Source organism: Puma concolor, chromosome C1 (genome assembly GCF_028749965.1).
Source record: "Puma concolor isolate L17-30 chromosome C1, mPumCon1.1.hap2, whole genome shotgun sequence".
Classification (NCBI taxonomy): Eukaryota; Metazoa; Chordata; class Mammalia; order Carnivora; family Felidae; genus Puma; species Puma concolor.
Window position 1 is genome coordinate 172117878 of NC_141674.1, and position 18906 is coordinate 172136783.

Genomic DNA, 18906 nt, shown 5'->3' on the forward strand with positions numbered 1-18906 from the left:
TTTGTTCTCAGGGCATTTTCAGTGCATAGCACAGTCTCCTGTATCGAGTGGCCTCTGGATAAATCCTTGTGGAATGTGATTACAGTCTGATGTGTTTCGATGTGTTGCAATAATGTGAACAGAAATATGAGCCTGATAAGATTTACAGAGTCCAAATTTGAAGTGAGTTAGAGATGGGGAATGCAAAAGCCTCAAAAATGGTGGAGGGAGGATAGGTCTTTGAGAAGGCTGAGCTTTATGCTTCTGCCCCATTCTGTCTCTGCACAAATTATTTTAAACAGGGAAGAAATGGAAAAGAAAATCATCATAGAAAACAAAAGACTTTGGGTTGCTGGGTGGGTCAGTCCGTTAAGCAGCTGACTTCAGCTCAGGTCACCATCTCCATCTAGCAGTCTGTGAGTTCGAGCCCTACGTTGGGCTCTGTGCTGACAGCTCAGAGCCTGGAGCCTGCTACCGATTCTGTGTCTCCCTCTCTCTCTGTTCCTCCCCCGCTTGTGCTCTGTCTCTCTCTCTCTCAAAAATAATAAACATTAAAAAAAATTTTTTTTAAAAATGCTAAGTAATTTGGATGTAAATTTAAAAACTTAAAAAACAAAATTAAAGAAAAAGAAAACAAAAGACTTTTGCTTATGCAAAACTCAGTAGTGATAGCAGAGGCATTCAGAATATGTCACCTCAACATGTGCCACTTTTGCAGGAGAATTGTTTTGAGCTGAAGGCAATTAGAAGCAGTACAGGCAGAAGTCTCTCTGTCTTCTCCATCTGCCTAATAGCAGGACATAAATTTCCCTTTGTGAAGATCTTCCTTTTACCCTCTCCTTTACCAGGAAAGGGGGAAACAATCATTATTACTGGACACAGAGGTCAGCACTGAGATGGGTTTGTACAAACAACCCTTACTAATATTACCTTTATTACAAAAATGTGTATACACTTTTCTTCTGTAATCTGTCCTTTGTCAGTTTAATTCACAGGTGTTAGGTACTGAACCTAAGAGGGTAGAGAAAAAGTTTTTTTCCTCTCCTACAATAGTAAGTCTTAGATGGGCTCCAGTTGTATGAATAGAGGTATGGCTCTTGCTTTCTTGAGATGGCGTTGAAGGCCTCTTGCCTGACAGCTACAACTTTAAGGCTTCTATTTGTATTGTGCTAAGAACATCCCAACTACATTTCTTTACTATGCTACATGGGTTCTTTTGCCAGGTTCTTTTTCCAGACTTCAATTTTCTGTCTCTTTCCTTTGCCTAACAGGCATATATAGCTATTCAAATTTAAATTAATAGAAATTGGCTAGTGGCTACCCTATTGCACAGTGCACATAGTGAACACATCCATTATTGCAAAAATTTCTGTTGAATAACACTGCCTTTAATGTGTTCTAAAAGACATGAGTTGGGGCACCTGGGTGGCGCTGTCGGTTAAGCGGTCGACTTCAGCCAGGTCACGATCTCGCGGTCCGTGAGTTCGAGCCCCGCGTCAGGCTCTGGGCTGATGGCTCGGAGCCTGGAGCCTGTTTCCGATTCTGTGTCTCCCTCTCTCTCTGCCCCTCCCCCATTCGTGCTCTGTCTCTCTCTGTCCCAAAAATAAATAAACGTTGAAAAAAAAATTAAAAAAAAAGAATAATAAAAGACGTGAGTTGTAAATAGAACAGATTCTCAGAATTAAGTTCAAGATGGCTATATTGCTTTTTTGACATCTAAATGACATAGTCTGGGTGCCTGGCTAGCTCAGCCACTCAAGTGTGCAACTCTTGATCTCGGGGTTGTAGGTTCAAGCCCCACATTGGGTGTAGGGATTACATAAAAAAATCTTTAAAAAAAAAATAAGTGGCATAGTCACACAGGATCAGCTAATGGAACAATAATCCATTTCAGTTGTCAGATAGTTTTGAAAGATAATGAAAATGGTAAAATATTAACTGTGCAAAACACTAAGGAACAGGAATTGTTTTGTATGGAGTTTAAGATGGACGAGATGAGGGGCGCCTGGGTGGCTTGGTCAGTTAAGCGTCTGACTTCGGCTCAGGTCATGATCTTGCAGTTTGTGAGTTCGAGCCCCACATTGGGGTCTGAAGCCTGCTTCAGATTCTGTGTCTCCCTCTCTCTCTGCCCCTCCCTCCCCTCCGTCTGTCTCTCTCTCTCTCTCTCTCTCTCTCTCTCTCTCTCTCTCAAAAATTAACAAACATAAAAAAAAAAAAAAGATGGAGGAGATGACATGAATGTAGTGCTCAGAGGACAGGGAAAGCCGTTACAGACCTGTCATGCCAAGGTTGAGTTGGCTGATCCAGGCTGGCGGGGCAGGTGTTCATTTCCTCCCGTGCCAGTCCTGATCTCTCCAGTAAAAGAGGGCTCCTAGAGACAGTTGTTTTGATTTTTTTTTTTAATTTTTTTTCATCGTTTATTTATTTTTGGGACAGAGAGAGACAGAGCATGAACGGGGGAGGGGCAGAGAGAGAGGGAGACACAGAATCGGAAACAGGCTCCAGGCTCTGAGCCATCAGCCCAGAGCCTGACGCGGGGCTCGAACTCACGGACCGCGAGATCGTGACCTGGCTGAAGTCGGATGCTTAACCGACTGCGCCACCCAGGCGCCCCTACAGTTGTTTTGATTAAGATCTAGAAGTGGTCATAGTTTTTCAGGGTACAAGATTGATCTAGGTGTTGTGTGGTTGATAATGCTGGCTGCAATTACTCTGTTTTAAGAACTGACACTAAATGTAACAAAATGATGTATCTTTTGTTTTGCAGAATTTTGCTGAAGAAAAGCTACATTGAGGCCAACCAGGGTTGGCCTGTGGCGTTTCTTCCAGCAAAATCTCAACAAGAGTAAACAAGGTAGTTAAGTGATTCTAAGGGTTGTATTATATGAGCAGTTCAATTTGCTTTATGTAAGGGTTTAAAAAATTCTTGTTGAACAACTAATTTGTTTTTTCTTTGTAACTCGATTCAGATTTACCCCCATAATGACTGTTCAGTGAATGAACTTTTCTCTGAGACTACTGTTGAAAAGTGATACCATTTTGGACAGTGATTCTTTTTATTATTTTTTTCCTGAAATAACTTGTTCACTAAAAAATACACTAAATAAATACACTATAAAAATGACATTTCAACATTATGATTTCAGGCAAAGACATATTTGACAGTTTACTTGACATAAAAATTTCTAGTCAGAGGTTATCATATGGAACCCATTTGAACTGATGGCCATGTACAAATGAATCTAAAACCATTTTGTTTCATATGTGTAAGGGAGGGGGAAAATATCTTTTCTCTTTCCTGCCCCAGGTTCTCTGGCTGGGGCCCTATAAATTAGATTGACAAAAGCCAGATTAAAAAGAGAAAGGAATACAATTTTATTTAATATGAGTTTTATGCAACACAGGAACTTTGTAAGGAAATGAAGACCCAAAGAAATGGTTGGATCTGAGTGTTTTTATACTTGGCTTGATGAAGAGTGGCAAACTGTGGAAAAATATTATAGGACAAAGAGTGTGAGCTAAGACTAGTAAGCTGGGGGAAACTTGTTAAGTCCTGTTTGTTCAGATTCCTCTCTATAACCTTCCATCTTTGGAAATAAGGATGATCCTTTCTTCTGGGAATAGGGAGGGCACGTCTCACAAGAGGGTTACATGACCTGCTTCACGGGAGGAAGGAAGGTCGGGGAATCCTTCCTGCACTGCTGTTTCTCAAATTCCTTCAGTTTAAAATATTTGACATTACAAGGCACCATATTTTTGGTAGCGTGTTCTAAACTTCATTGTGCACATACTCTAAGGAGGTCGATGATATAGTATCTTTTATGAATCTTTAGTCTGATAGTGTCCTCCTATATTTTGCCAAAAGGTGTTTTTCTGCGATAGGACTTCGTTTTTAAGTGCCGTTTAAGTGCAAAATGATCGATCATGAGCCCTCAAATCTGATAGGCTGGTGAAGAAAAATGTTTCAGAAATAAGGAAAAAATACCAATGGATTTTATGTACAAGCGATATCTGTTTACCTTCAAATTGCTTTTTATTACTAAAGTAAACATGTTTTCATTCAACTGATATATTTTTCTAGCTGTGAAAATGATTTGAGTATTTTGTGTTGAGATGAACCACATCTCAATTTTCTTATTAAACTTAATGGAAACCTTTTTTTTTCTTTTCTTTTCTTTTTTTTTTTCTTTTTCATTTAAAAGCTCTTTACTTAACCACAGGGTTTCAAGTACTAATGAAAATCATTCAGCAAGGGACCGGTGTACTTGAAAAACAGCACTTTGATTGGGTAACATAATGACTAGAAGACCCTGCAGTTTGAGAAGCCATCACTGTAAAAATGAGAAGTCTTGACAATTTTGTTATTGTTTCTGCCTAACTTTTATCTGGGTTGAATTCTTTTGCCATAAAACTGTCAAATTTCCCATTTTGCTTTTCTATCTGCAACTTGTCATGGACTCCAACAAAAGGAACAAGTTACCGACATTCTTCACCTTTGCTAAATTTATGGTATTCTCACTCCAATTCCCCAGCATTTGTGAAGTAATTCAGATGGCTGAGATCTTTCTATTATTCTCCACATTTTAAATGATTCACTATAAATCCTTATTTTCTATGGGTTTAATCAAGTAACACATTTTGTCTGAAGTTATTTTCTTTCTCAAGATGTCTTTGATAAAGGACTGAAATGCTTTTGAAGAATCCTTTGCTATTTTTCAACGGACTTATTTCTTAACATCTTATTTGTAAAAATAACACAGGGACAATTTAGATACCATAAAACTATATATAACTATATATAGCTACAATTATATGTACATATGTATGTAGTTTTCCTTTCTACAATTTTTAGGCCATATTTTCTCTTTTGTTTTAGTGTTTTTTGTTTTTGTTTTTAATAATCTCTACACTGACCATGGGGCTGAGATTTACAACCCCAAGATCAAGAGTCACATGCTCTCCTGACTGAGCCAGTCAGGTGCTGCTAGGCCGTATTTTCAATAATGCATAAAAAAAAATCCTGTTTAGGGGTGCCTGGGTGGCTCAGTTGGTTAATCGTCTGCTTTTGGCTCAGGTCATGATCTTACAGTTCCTTGAATTCGTGAGTTCGAGCCCCACATGGCTGTCTGCGGTCAGTGGAGCCCACTTCAGATCTTCTGTCCCTGTCTCACAGCTCTCTCTCTGCCCCTCTACCGCTCATTCTGCCCCCTCTCTTCTCTCCCCCCCAAAAAATCCTGTTTAGTGCTTCTAATAGATGCAAATATGTCTCTGTAAGTCTTATTTACTTAGCTGCATTTGGGGAGCTAAATAACTTTGACAAGCTTTATTGTAGGTGAAGATGAAATGTGCTTTGCTTCTCCATATGTAGCTCTTCCTATATGCAAAAACCCTTTTTTTTTGCTCAGGAGTAGTGGTCGTTTTGTTGTGGTCATTTATTTGCCCTCTAATACAGTATTCAAGGAAAGGAAGACAAAGAGAAAATCTCACTCAGTTACTTATTTGATGGAGGAAGTTAAAGTTAATGACTGATAAGATATACCAGAGCTTCCTGGACATAGATTGTTTAATAGTAATTTTTTTTATCTCGAATGTGGGACACCATTAATTTTATCAAAAATGATTTTAATCAATGATTGTATCACATTGCTTTGTTCAAAATAAGCCTTCAATAAATAATTGATGTATTGATTTATACAAACATATGTTATCTACTTTAATAGGCATTTTATTTATTGAATGTATTTTATATAATGATATGAAGGTATTAGTATTAAAATTAAATTGTGAACATTCTGTATCATAGTATCATATACATTTTTAGGTTTACATTTCAATAATGTATATATATTTTTTTCCTTCTCTTTAAAAAAAATTTTTTTAATGTTTATTTATTTTTGACAGAGAGTGAGAGACAGAGCACAAGGGGGGGAGGGGCAGAGAGAGAGGGAGACACAGAATCCGAAGCAGGCTCCAGGCTCTGGGCTGTCAGCACAGAGCCCGACACAGGGCTCGAACCCGAGAACTGTGATATCATGACCTGAGCTAAAGTTGGACGCTTACCTCACTAAGCCACCCAGGCACCCCTCTTCTCTCTTTTTTTTTAAATAAAGGTTTTATTTAAATTCCAGTTAGTTATCATACAGTGTAATATTAGGTTCAGGTGCACATTATAATGATTCAGCACTTCCATACAATACCTGGTGCTCATCACAAGTGCACCCCTTAATCACCATCACCTGTTTAACCTACACCCCCCACCTATCTCCCCTCTGGTAACCATCAGTTTGTTCTGTGTAATTAAGGGTCTAAAAATGTGTCTTTAAATAATTTCAGCTGATTTTCTTCTTTTAAAAAATTATTTTTTTACATTTATTTATTTTTGAGAGACAGAGCACAGAGACAGAGCACAAGTGGGGGAGGGGCAGAGAGAGAAGGAGACACAGAATCCAAAGCAGGCTACAGCTCTGAGCTGTCAGCACAGAGCCCGATGTGGGGCTCAAACTCACAAACCATGAGATCATGACCTGGGCCTACGGTGGACACTTAACCAATGCAGACACCCAGGCAGTCCAATGTAGTTATAATTTTTCTGAATAAGCTGTTTAAAAAATTCAGGCTCATTCAATAGTAACTCTTTAAAAATTATTATATAATTAATTCCAATGTAGTTTTATACTAAAGATTTTATTTGACTAAAATGCTTACTCAAATGTATGCATTATAAATTATTTATAATATAGTATGACATAAGTTATTATCCAAACAAATAAAAAAGCCACAGCTTTTACTGAACACTTGACATGATATAGGCTGACATTTTAAAAATAAAATTATTTCCATTGCTATTTCCTTAAAGACGCTTGAACTGCTATCCTATATCACTGAGATATAATTAAGATTTTATAGAATTTGAAATTCTTTATGGACTGGATAAAAAAAATCAGGACTCTATGGCCTGTCCTCTATAGGATAAGGGAAAAGTGCGAGGACAGATTTGACTTTAAGTTAAGACGGATTGCATGCTTGTCACATGTTTTCAAGAGTAAATCTCATTTAATTTTTTTAACAGTCCCTTGAAGTAATTATTATCTATCCCCATTTTACACAGGAGAAAACTGAAGTTCAGTGTGGTTAATTAATTTGTCCAAGGTCACACAGTTAGTAAATGGAGTCAGCTTTTGAACATAGTTTATCTGACACTATGTATTTTACATCTTAACAAATTACCTTCATTCTTTAATGGTTGGAAAGGGATCTTTAAATTATCTTTTCACAAAATATAATGTCATTTCAGTTTCACATAATAAAAATTTCACTTTTTAAGCACTAATCTAATACTGCAGCTTAGAAAGACTTGCCCATAGTTTATTATTTTACTCTTCTATGTGTGGGCATATAGGTTGTTTCCAATATTTTGCAATTTCAAACAAAGCTGGAAAGAATAACTTTTTGCACTTGCAATTCTGTTTCTTAATTTTTTAAAGAAAAAGAAGCCCAGTCTCTAGGATTTACATAATTTTTATAATGTTACATAAATATATATATATAATATTAGATAGACTATTTTCATTCTTATAGCTCTAACACAACCATAAAATCAAAACTAATTTATACATGAAATGTCATTCAAACCATAAAAGTAAATAAAATTTAAATTAGCAATAGTAATTTAATATGCTAGAGGGTAGAGTTTTTCTGAAAATAAGTCATTGTATTAATGGCTATATTGTATTAATGACTATTGTATTAATGGCTATATTGTATTAATGGCTATTAATGGATATATCATATCTGATAACTCACATCTACTACCTTTTTAATGTTTTTATTTATTTATTTTTGAGAGAGAAAGAGAGAGTGAGAAAGGGGGAGGGGCAGAGAGAGAGAGGGAGACAGAGGATCCAAAGCAGGCTCTGGTTTGCACTGTCTCTGCACTGACAGTAGAGAGCCTGATGTCGGGCTCAAACCTATGAACCATGTGATCATGACCTGAGCTGACGTTGGAAGCTTAACCAACTGAGCCACCCAGGTGCCCCTCTACTACTTTTTTTTTTTTAAGATTTAATTTTTTTTTAAGTAATCTCTATGCTCAACATGGGACTTGAACTTACAACTCCAAGATCAAGAGTCACATGCTCTACCCACAGTGTCAGCCAGGTGCCACTCACATCTACTATGTTTTGTCCACTGAGAAATTTTATTCATATAGTAGCTCTGTGATCCTTTTTGGCTTCACTTGGCATCATTTTGGTGTTAAGTTCACTTTTGTCCCTATCTTTTTGGTCTGTAACAACTAAAGCTACAAATTTTGTACTCTAATATATTTTTGTTTCACATAAAAATCAAGTCTCATTCTTATCAAATACCTTAGAAACTAAACTCTTACTCTATGAAATTCTTTCACTTGTGAATTATCATTATAAGATGAAAATTTGACTTTATAACCAATAAACCAATTCAAACTGTGGGTGCCTGGGTGGCTCAGTTGGTTAGGTGTCTGACTTTTGCTCAGGTCATGATCTCACAACTTGTGGATTTGAGCTCCACATCAGGCTCTGTGCTGAAAGCTCAGAGCCTGGAGCCTGCTTTAGATTCTGTTTCTCTCTCTCTGCCCCTCCCCAGCTTGTGCACTGTCTCTCTCTCTCTCTCTCTCTCTCTCTCTCTCTCTCTCTCTCTCAAATAGAAATAAACATAAAAAAAAACAAAACAAAACAATTCAGCATGCATACAGAATTAAAAGCAAAATGATTGTTCTCAGTTTCATATGAAGACATCTCAACTTTATGGCAGCCAGGCCTGCTTATCAACTCATTAAATGTTAGTATTGCTACTTATGCTTTCAGAAAGTTGGTGGAAATTTTCCCACCACAAATACCTAGAAATACCTGACAAAATAATAACACAATATTTTTTATAATATGCAGGGATGAACTTAAAAGAGTATAAGGGAAATCCTCAGGTGATTGAGCAAATAGGAACATGAGCATTGGAGAGATAGGTACAAACAGGAACACTGAAACAGCCTGGGAGATGTATTGGACCAGAAAGCAATGAGAAGCTTGGATTTGAACACCTCTACACACATGTGAGAGTAGGCCTTGGGCTCTTGAGATGGAGAGCTGGAGCCTGGGCCCATGCATACAACCCTGACTATACTCTAAGAGAAAGGACTGAAAACATCCACCCATTGGATGTTTTGGAGGCTGAAGGAGATAAAAAGGAAAATTCCCTTTTTATTTGGATGGGAGAAAAATTTCCTGTGAGACATTTAAATCTTGGTCTGTCCTTCATATGGATTTGGAATTAAGTTATGGTGTCCTGATGGCTTATGAAATTCTAAAATGAGAAATAACATAAAAATGCATTGTAAGCTGTGACATGTTGGGACACGTGGCTGAAGGAAAAGAAAACTACTCAGGAGAAATATTTCAGTGACCTGTAGTGCACCATATTCTCTTGGGGTTGGGATGAGGAGGGAGAGTCATGCTTATGAACAAGATTAGAAAAAAAGCTATAGAGGACAGGGATTATTATCTATTTTGTTCACTTCTACTGACCAGTAGGTAGAACTGTGCCTGGCATATAGGTGCCCAGTATATAGATGAATGAGCACACACATACACGTGCACTCAAGAAAATCAGCAAGCCAGACTGATTCAATAAATAAGATTTATCTAAGAACTTGAGATAATAGTGCAATAATCTGTAAGGAATTATAAAATAAATATGTTTATAATAATCCAAAAGATAAGAAAATGGAAGCTATTGGGAAATAATAAGACAATTATGAGGGAAGAGGTAAAATTTCAAAATAGGATTTCTAGAGATGAAAAAGTATAGTCGCTAAATTTAAGAGTTGAAAAATAAGTTAAATAATAGATTGACTGGAGAGAAAATGATCAAATTGGAAGACAGATTTGAGTAAATAAACCAAATAATCACAGAGAAACCGGAAAGTGGAAACTGTGAAGGTGAAAGTGACAGACATTGAAGTTAACAATGTTGAACATTGAAGTTCAACATTTAATTGCATACCCAGAAGGAGCAAAAGAGATGAGCTAGAGAAAATATTTGAAGGTATAATGACTAAGAATTTAGCAGAATTCATGAAGGACACAAAAAGTTTTGTATTTAGGAAGCACAATTAGTTTCAATGTGCTATATATAAATGCATGGATGTAGGACAGCTTGTATCTAACACTACATTTCCAATAGCCCTATACTTAAAAAATTGCTTTCTAATATTTGTCCTAAGAAAAATATTTTCAAACAAATTACCTAATGAAGCTCTGATTAATGAGTATTCAAATTATTATAAAAACTTCCAAATATGAAAAAATTAGGAAAAATAGTTCAATGAACTTACTATATCCATCACTCAGATTATCAGGATTTTGACCTATTTGCTTCGTCTACTTTCCCCCTTCCCTGCTTTGCCAATTTAAGGTACTTTCTACACATAACATCTATGAACTTTGGTATTCATTTCTGAAAGAAAAACTATATTCTCACAGTGTCATTCTCACAATAAACATTGAAAATAATTCTTCAGGGGGTGCCTGGGTGGCTCAGTCGGTTGAGCATCTGACTTCGGCTCAGGTCATGATCTTGCAGTTTGTGAGCTCAGGCCCTACATCCAGCTTGCTGCTATCAGCCTGTCAGTGCAAAGCCTGCTTCAGATCCTCTGTCCCCTTCTTTCTGCCTCTCTCCCACTTGCGCTCTCTCCCCGATAATATTGAAAAAATAACTCTTTGGTATCATCTAATAAACGGTTCATAATTACACTTCTCCGATTTAAAAAAATCTCTCTACACATTTTTTAAAGAATATTCAAATGAGTTTATGCTTTTAGTGGTTGTTTCTGTTAAGTCCCTTTTCATTCAAAGGCATCTCCTCATTAGCTTTCTCCGCATGCCACTGACTTGTGGTAAGTGCCCTACAGGTGATCGTATTTTGGATTTGTTTGCTTTCTTTCAATGTTATAATTGTTCCTTCTTTCCACATACTTCCTATAAATTGAAGTTAGTGCTTGGCATTTGATTTTATTCACATTCAAATTTTGGCCAGATTATTTCCTAGGTGGTCCTTTGTGTTTCCTACTGCATCACATGTGGAGGCACATCAGGTTGCCCCACTTGTTATAAAAACTGAGACTGATCAGTGGTTTCTGGTGATGACAGCCTGTTGCCTTCCATTGAAAAGTTCACCATCAAACTGTTAAGTAATGGTTTCATCCATTAATGAGTATTGCTTGAATCAATTTTTCATTTGGGTTGAAAAATGGTGATATTCTAATGTTATCATTCCTTTGGTGTTTATTAGCTGGGATACTTCTTTTTTTGTTGTTGTTATATACTCTTATTTATTTATTTATTTATTATTTTAAAATTTACATCCAAGTTAGTTAGCATATAGTGCAACAATGATTTCAGGAGTAGATTCCTTCATGCCCCTTACCCATATAGCCCATCTCCCCTCCCATAATCCCTCTAGTAACCCTCTGTTTGTTCTCCATATTTAAGAGTCTCTTATGTTTTGTCCCCTCCCTGTTTTTATATTATTTTTGCTTCCCTTCCCTTATGTTCATCTGTTTTCTGTCTTCAAGTCCTCATATGAGTGAAGTCATATGATATTTGTCTTTCTCTGACTGACTGATTTCACTTAGCATGATACCCTCTAGTTCCATCCATGTAGCTGCAAATGGCAAGATTTCATTCTTTTTGATTGCCGAGTAATACTCCACTGTATGTATATGTGTGTGTGTGTGTGTGTGTGTGTGTATGTGTGTGTGTATGTATGTATGTATGTTTATGTGTGTGTATATACTTGAGCATAAACTCCTTCAATATATACAGCACATACATAGCATAATACCCTCTAGTTCCATCCATGTAGCTGTAAATGGGAAGATGTCATTCTTTTTGATTGCCAAGTAATACTCCATTATATATATATATATATATATATATATATATATATATATATATACACACACACACACACACACACACACACACACACACACACCACATCTCCTTTAACCATTCAACCATTGATGGACATTTGGGCTCTTTCCATTCTTTGACTATTGTTGATAGTGCTGCTATAAAGATTGGGGTGCATGTGTCCCTTCAAAACAGCATGCATGTATCCCTTGGATAAATACCTAGTAGTACAATTGCTGGGTTGTAGGGTAATTCAATTTTTAATGTTTTGAGGAAGCTTCATACTGTTTCCCAGAGTGGCTGCACCAGCTTGCATTCCCACCAGCATTCCCTCTTTCTCCACATCCTCACCAACATCTGTTGTTGCCTGAGTTGTTAATGCTAGCCATTCTGATAGGTGTGAGGTGGTATCTCATTGTGGTTTTGATTTATATTTCCCTGATGATGAGTGATGATGAGCATTTTGTCATGTGTCAGTTGGCCATCTGGATGTCTTCTTTGGAGAAGTGTCTATTCATGTCTTTTGCCCATTTCTTCAATGGATTATTTGCTTTTTGGGTATTGAGTCTAAGAAGTTCTTTACAGATTTTGGATACTAACCCTTTATCTGATATGTTGTTTGCAAATATCTTTTCCCATCTGTGGGTTGCCTTTTAGTTTTGCTGATTGTTTCCTTCACTGTGCAGAAGCTTTTTATTTTGATGAGGTTCCAATAGTTCATTTTTGCTTTGGTTTCCTTTGCCTCTGGAGATGTGTTGAGTAAGAAGTTGCTGCGGCCAAGATCAAAGAGGTTTTTGCCTGCTTTCTCCTTGTGGATTTTGATGGCTTCCTGTCTTACATTGAGGTCTTTCATCCATTTTGAGTTTATTTTTGTGTATGGTGTAAGAAAGTGGTCCAGGTTCATTTTTCTGCATGTCACTGTCCAGTTTTCCCAGCACCACTTGCTGAAGAGACTGTCTTTATTCCATTGGATATCATTATCATTTCTCAAAGATTAGTTGGCCATACGTTTGTGGGTCCATTTCTGGCTTCTCTATCCTGTTCCATTGATCTGAGTGTCTGTTTTTGTGCCATTAGCTGGAATACTTCTTTTTTTTTTTTTTTAATTTTTTTTTTCAACGTTTATTTATTTTTGGGACAGAGAGAGACAGAGCATGAACGGGGGAGGGGCAGAGAGAGAGGGAGACACAGAGTCGGAAACAGGCTCCAGGCTCTGAGCCATCAGCCCAGAGCCCGACACGGGGCTTGAACTCACGGACCGCGAGATCGTGACCTGGCTGAAGTTGGACGCTTAACCGACTGCGCCACCCAGGCGCCCCTAGCTGGAATACTTCTATAGAGAAACACTTTCTCTTATATTAAATAGAACTTTCTTTCTTTCTTTCTTTCTTTCTTTCTTTCTTTCTTTCTTTCTTTCTTTCTTTCTTCCTTCCTTCCTTCCTTCCTTCCTTCCTTCCTTTCTTTCTTTCTTTCTTTCTTTCTTTCTTTCTTTCTTTCTTTCTTTCTACAAGAGAACAAATCTATACCTTTATGTATTTACTTTTCAGTTAGTTTAAATCCTTGAGGGGGACATCATCACACGGATTCTGTGGCCAATAGCTTTAGTGGGCAGGTTGCTTCGGAATTTGGCATGAACCATGCCACTGTTTCCAGGAGCACGAGGTACTTCTTCCCAGATTACTCTGATTTTACTCTGTTTGCCACCAGGAGTCACTGTGTTGTTGTTTGTTTTGTATACATAAACACATCTCTTGCTTAGATAGAATTCAGTTTCCTCTTGAGCATAAACTCCTTCAATTTTAAGAAGAGCTTAAAGTCTGGTTCCAGAGACCCTACTTATAGCCACCAAAAATGGCTTTGGACCACAACCTTACAGACATATTTGTCGTTTTAGGAGTCCTGTTCTTAGTAGGCCTCCACAGGTTTCAAGATGATGGAAAGAGCTTGAATAGAACTTTCATAAATATTTTAATACAATATAAAGGAAATATAATCTGATATTTTTTATTTCTATGAATGTATCTATGTTTATCTTCAGATTCAACATTTAGATTTACGATGGAGTGTTGGAGACTTACCTTATCATGAGTTCAACTACACATTAATATTAGAATTTCAAATATGCATTAAAAGAGAATCTAGCCTTGTCACTTGGTATAGCGTTTTCCTCTGATTCCATTTTTAGAACTGTTCTAACTTTTTGCAAATCTATCACTTTTCCCCCTCTAAGATGCAAGGTGAAAAGCAATCATCCTTAGCTTATTGCCATAACGCTTATACAAAGGGATATGGAAACCAGATTAATTGGTTAGATTAGCATCTATCATTTTTCTCTTTTGTCTCCCAGCTGTCTTCTCATAGAGGGAAATATCCAGCATTTTTGCACCACTGCCTCTAAAACAGCTCTGCTAACAGATGGTGACTTGAAGGAATACCATAGTTCATCATTAAATGTGGATGTCAAAATTTCTGAACATGTTGTGAGGAAATTGTTTAATTTTTTCCATTCTTAGGTGCTAACTCAGTTAAGAAAGTGCTGTAGGTCAGTGCTGGGAGCATCTTAGGGAATGAAGTGTGAAAAATATGCCACACCTTTGTTCAGAGACCTGATTTTATGATCCCAGCAAGTGCTGTCATTCATCCCTTGTGTGACTGAAGACACACTTTGAAGAAACTTCACTGTTATTTGGAGTCACCAATGTCCTTAAAAACAGGTGAATGGATGAGTGTTTGAAATGTTCCAATGATGTCATGGATAAATGATATTGGAGATAAGACAATGCTCTACAAAAACTTTTTAGTGCATGACGGTAAATTATCAAAAGTCAAGTGAATGACCTTTTAAAGAAATGAAATGCTTCCAGATAAATAAAAGGCTTTAAAATGAAAGTTTATGGATATTAACTGCATTGCTTACTTTTGTGGCAGTGTTCTGCTCTTCCTAATTATCTGGGCTTCAATCATACTGGCCATTTGTGGGTCCTCAAATATGTCAGGCATTTTGTCTCATGGCTTTTGTGCATACTGTTTCTTTAGCTTAAAAGAAAGATGGTTTTGTCCAAAGCATGGTTTTTTCCCACATTTTATTTAGGTCAAATGTCACTTCCTTGGAAGTGGTAAGGTATTCCCTTACCTTATTGTTCTATTCCCCTGCTTTATTGTTCTTTATAACACTCAAAATCCTTCACTTGCTTATTTGTTGAATGTCTTTTCCATGAGAATGTGAGTTCTGTGAAAATGTTTGCTGTAGGCACCGGAGTTAGGAAAGTGCCTGGAACCTGGCTAGCACATGTATGAGTTTGAATTGTCTTTTGATTCTGAGTTACAAAAAATGCAGCCAAGGGAGCCTTTAACTATAAGGACATTTACCTACACTTTATAAGACTGCTGAGTGTTGACTGTCACAAGGTTAGAGTGGACTTTTCCCTCTATATCTGCACTGCCATCTTTCATGTGTTGTTCTTTGGTCCTTAGGTTTTTTGACTGTCAGACACAAGATGGCTGCCTCAGTTCTAGGCATTATGTTTATAATCTAGGCAAAAAGAGAAGGAAAGGGGTGACACTAGCAACCTTTGTCACTTTTATCAGGCAGTGGAGATGTTTGTACAGACTCCCAGGTGACTTTTGCTTACATGTTATTGAACAGAATTGTGTCATATAGCCACTCCTAGCTGAAAAGAAGGAGTCTGGAAGGTAAATATTAAAAATGTCCAAATGCTTTAGCAGAGGTAAGCAAAGGGGAAGAGGGTCTTGGGAATGGCCTATGGGATAGCTAGCTAATAGCATCTACTACAGTAGTCAACAAAAATTCATTGAATGAATGTTAGTCAAAATGATAAGAGCAGGAGTGCAGTAAATGGCTAAATTCCTGTTCATCAATATTAACTTCTTTAAGGAACTTGGATTTTTGGACAGTTAACTAAACTTAAGGAGAGCATAAGTATAGAATCAAATACAATGAAAAAAGCAAATGAAAGAAAATGATAAAAATGATAAAAGTGGGTAGCCATCATTTATTAAGGGCAAAACTTCCTCATAAAATTTCATAATTTAAACTATTAATTAGCTCAGGGAGGTCATACAGCCTAGTGATTAAATGAATCAGTAAACCTAAGTTTGAATTTTAGCTCATCTGGGTGAGTTGCTTAATTTTTCCAAGCCTCGGTTTTTTTCATCATTAAAGTGAAGATAATGAAGTAAGTCTTCAATTAGAAAATCCATGGGAACTAGGAGAGCCTAGCACTTAGCACTTTACTGAAAAAAGCCCAAAATTTACATATAAAACTAAGTAAAAAATACATGCAATTACTCAGATTTACTTTTCACAATCTTAACTATTCTTTAGAAATAGTATTCTGTTTGGTGTGGTACTTAGCCTTTTTAACCTCTCAAATAAAATCTGGTCATATTTCCATATTTCTCGTATGCTTACTTTCAAAATGGCAAAAAACACTCGAGTAGATTATTGGACAGTCTCTTAAGGTAATTCTGCTTAAAAGAACAAATGGCTTGAATAGTTTAAATTATGAAATTTTATGAGACTAATACAAAACTGTAGTCTGTCATTAGTTTTTTGTGGTTCATTAGTTACAGTGCTTAGAAGTTGAATGCCACCTGGGTAAGGACGCATTAGATTATTTTCTGCAGGCATGTCTATCTTGATATAGTGCTGACTCTGTTATTCTTGCATCTAATGTATTCAAGTTGGCGTAGAAATGAAAGACATAATTCTCATTACATGTGCTAAGCCAGGCAGCAAGGGAAACAAGCCTGACTAAATGCTTGGATTTCACCCAATGGTGCAGCAAACTAATGTTGTTTCTGAAAATGAAAACTGTGTCTGTATTTGTCAGCTGGAAATGTCCAGGGCTTTGGAGAAAGTATGCAATAAATGGAGGACATTGTTCACTAAGTTAAACCCCTTTAACTCAAAGGCATTGAAATGAAGTTCTCTGTGAATAATAAAGGTGCTTGTGTTCATAACATAGAACACTTTGGTGATTTTATGCTGAAGGACACATTGTATGACATTTTTAGTTTAACATGATGCATTCCTTGGCAGCAGCAGCTAATAAAATTAGATTTTTTTTTTAAGTTTCAGAAACTGTTCAAATAGCTCTTGCAGGTCAATTGCATTGTCTGTAGTTTAAAAATTGGCATCTTTAAGGATTTCAGTTGTCTTTCTTTATTATAAACTTTGAACTTGACAGATTTTTTCTGTGATTAAAAAAATTAACCCACTGTATTTTGGTTAGATTCACTCTTATTTTAAGTACTAACCTGATTTTGAAGTAATCACTTCACAATTCCACATTTCTATTTCCTTCTCTGCTTAAAGCTTTCCAACCTTGTTTCTCACTATCTTGTTCTCCATTCAGTAAGCTTGTAAAATGCATGATTATTTATTAGAATATGTGATGGGTCAAATGCCTGTTATTAATAATTACCTATTATAAAGTTGTAGGTTTTATTTATGATATTACAATGAAAACTGATTTCCATAAAAATTCTTTGTATTTCCTTCAAATATGGAACAATCTCACAAATGAATATTGTGTGACAATTATTAACTGTGCATTAAGTAGCTGATGCTGGCAATAGGATTAAGACTACCTATTTCTTCAGGCAATTTTCATCTCATATTAATTTAATAAATCTTTTCTTTTAATGTACCTAAAACTCTTTTTCCTAAATAAAGTGTTCTGGGGTTTCATGCATAATTACTAACACAATGAACATTTCTATCTAGAAAATGGGAAAGACACAAATGTTCTTTGACGTGTGTGAAAAGAGTCCCAAATTTTATCTTTCATGGAATAAAGTGTTCATGGAATTATCATTACTGGTTGCCCATTCATTCTGGAAGGTTCTGAGTAAGTAAATGGAGTAAATGATTAAAGTGACTCATTACATGCCACTTTATGGAGTTTATTGAAAGTTAGGATCAACATAATTCCACTATGTCTGACTTTCAGTTGGGGCCTTTGGTGTAAAGGATTGTAGGGATTAATATGGCTTTTGTAGTAGTACGTCTACACACTTAGAATTCAATAGTATTTTGTCAATGCTTCCAAAATCTATATTTCATGGTCAGGTTTAGGAATGGTTGTTAGGACTCAGGCCAGGCACATATTTAGTCACCTTTATTCAATCAACAAACACTTATTGAGCATCTACATTCATCTATGGACTCTACTGAACCTGGCACTCTTCTACGATTTCTCCCATCTATGCTTTCTCATTGTGAATTCATGGAGTGTTTATTTGGGAACTTGTGGTAAATTGTGCCTGAGTCCCACGCTTTAGTCTCTTCTCCCTTAACTCCACTGATAAGACAGTCACAGGAAGGAACTGGTAAAAATTATTGTAGATGGTAAGAACATGAGTTTTGAGATCAAATACTTTTTGCGGGTTTGAGGATTTTGGAGTTCCATTTCAATTCTTATTTAACATTTTGAGAAATATGCGTGTGCCTAGAATCTGCTGTAATTTAAGTACTCAAGAAAAAATAAAGCTAAAAAAATCAGAATGCCAATATCCTTCACAATCTCTTTTTTTGTTTATAGCTGTTTGCAGCAGCTATGTCAAAGCTCTGCCCCACCATATCTTACCTCCTCTGGCTCATGACCTTAGAGAATGCTTCTTGACTCTGCCGAGGTGACCTAATCATCTGCTTTGGGATCCTTTGCAGCCACTTTCCTTCAGATGCAGTTGTTGCTTTCTTCAGCCCAAAATTATCCTTTCTTCCCCGAACTCACGTTCACATGGACCCATATTTCTATTTTCCTGGAAACCATGGTCTGGGACAAAGACCTGGGCCTTCTCCTTCCTCGTGGGTCCATATCAGCCCCCAAATAAGCCTACAATGATGAACATAAATTAGAAAATGTATTTATTACGTACTTTTTGTGACTAAGAAAAAAATTTGATGAGTTCAGATATTACTTCAATGATTGACATTACTCTGGTGAGGTATTTAGGC

At 36.6% G+C, this 18906-nt stretch overlaps 1 pseudogene; it reads right to left on the reverse strand.

Moving 5' to 3' along the window:
• Nucleotides 1-13438: 13438 nt before the first annotated feature.
• On the reverse strand, nucleotides 13439-13804 carry LOC112872137 (large ribosomal subunit protein eL33 pseudogene; annotated as a pseudogene).
• Nucleotides 13805-18906: the final 5102 nt, after the last annotated feature.